The sequence below is a fragment of the Echinops telfairi genome, unplaced genomic scaffold, assembly GCF_000313985.2.
Source record: "Echinops telfairi isolate 266 unplaced genomic scaffold, ASM31398v2 ScPeMD7_7469;HRSCAF=8507_1, whole genome shotgun sequence".
Taxonomy (NCBI): Eukaryota; Metazoa; Chordata; class Mammalia; order Afrosoricida; family Tenrecidae; genus Echinops; species Echinops telfairi.
Window position 1 is genome coordinate 42,060,641 of NW_022111373.1, and position 2,150 is coordinate 42,062,790.

Genomic DNA, 2,150 nt, shown 5'->3' on the forward strand with positions numbered 1-2,150 from the left:
GGGTACAGTACAGCACCGATGAAACACACAATATTCCTCTGGTTCTTTGAGACTTTCTCACTCCCCACTATCATGACCCCAGTCCTATCTTTCAGACTGGCTAGACCAGAGCATGTACACTGGTGCAGATAAGCACACGGATAACAGGAAGCTAGGCGGAATGTGGGGGGAGAAGAGGAGGAAATTGAGAATAGATCGCAATGATCCACACATAACCACCCCCACAATCCCTACCAAGGGAACCAACAACACAACCTGGGAGACAGCGGCTGGTGTAAGATATGAAAATAATAACAATTTATCATTTATCAAGAGTTCGCGAGGGTGGGAGGGTAGGGGAGAGAGGAAAAAAGAGGAGCTGATAATAAGGGCTAAAATAGACATTAAATGTTTAGAAAATGATGATGGCAACATATCTACAAATATACTTGATACCATTGATTGCTATATGAGCAGTAAGAGCCCCCAAAAAAATGATCTCAGAAAATAATAATAATAAATAAGTAAATAAAATAAAACGTCCAGCTTACCAAAAATAAATAAATAAAGATAAGTATACACCCTTGTCCATTGCAGCACTGTTAACAATAACAAAGATGGAACAACCTATATGTCCACCAGTGAAAGAATGGAAAAATAAAGTTTGGTATGGATGCCCAATGGAACCTAAAAAAAAAAAAAAAGAGCAATGATCAACCTGTGGAACACTTCCTCATAGGGATGAACCTAGAGGATGTTATGTTGAATGAAATTTGTCAATCACAAAAGGGCAAATATTGTAAGCAACAACTATTATAAAAAATAAACAAAGTTTTTACACTAAAAGAAGCATTCTTTGATGATTGCCAGGGGTAGGAGGGGCAGAGAGCTGGCGGGGGTCATTGATTAGAGTATAGATGTGGGAAACTGAGGACCTAGAAGGCAGTGTATGTGACTGGCTCCCACTTGTGACCACAGGGCCTGACACACCAGCCCTAGTGTAAGGCACATCTCTGCAGTCCGAAATATGGGGGAAATGCTGCCATATGCAGATTCTCGGAAGGATGTTTCCCCACATCACATCTACCCCCCATAAGGCTAATGGAAAGCTGTCTTCTATAGATGACTGACTCCTCACATACCCACTCAAATGATGCCAATATATAAGAGCATTTATTCCTTTTGTCCCTTATGGTTAAGGGGCAATTAGCACGTTTTGTCTCTTGCATAGCGGTGTTTCCTTTGAGATATTCTCCTTGAGGACTTGGGATATTCAACATTAACACCTTGCCCCTTTTCATGTGTATGTGTAACAAGAAGCTTGCAGACCTCAGTACTATAAAACCTGATTGTTGAATAATCTCTGGACTCTTCTTCCCATGAGAATGGAGATCAGTACTTTTTTTATTTTCTATAATTGCGCTGTCACAGCTCAGGACCATTTGACTGTGGAGCCAGAGCCCACAGAGAGAGAAGTTTTAACTTGAGTGAAGGGGAAGGCAATATAAAATAAGAGGAAGTATGGCAAAAATAACAGAGACCAGAAGGCAATACAAGATTTTCAAGAGTAAAAGGAAATGAGGCAAATATTGTCATATGTATTCACAATCTTATAATAGTGATCTTATATAAGTAGATATTTGGATAGACATTCAGCCTCAAGAACTTGAAGTTTTGGAAAATTTGAAGTAGAAAAAGCTGAAGTATAATTATAAATAAATTTTGAAAATTATAGTAACCTGAGAGAATTCAGAAATGTATTCTAGATGGTGAGGATACAGCTATGAAAAAGTACTATACAGGAGCAATATTTACCTTCTATGACAGCTTAATTATAATCAGAGTGTGAAGAGGGTGTTCACATTTTAAGAAATGACATTTGTAGTAGTTGGGAGTTGATCAAGTGTTATCCAGATTGGAGAGGGATGTAGGTCAGACAATGACCCTAAGGCAAGAAGGACTGTGAGACACTGAAAGAAATGAACAGACCAACAGAATGACAAAGACCTAGTAGGTGAAGCTGAAGAAAGAGACAGGATCCGCTTCACATCGAGCCTTGTAGGTCAGGATAAGTGCATTGTGTCTACTTCGTTCTAAATGTTATAAGAAGTCTTACTATGCTTTAGGGGGAAATAATATACTTATATTTGCATTTTTCAGAGATCATTCAA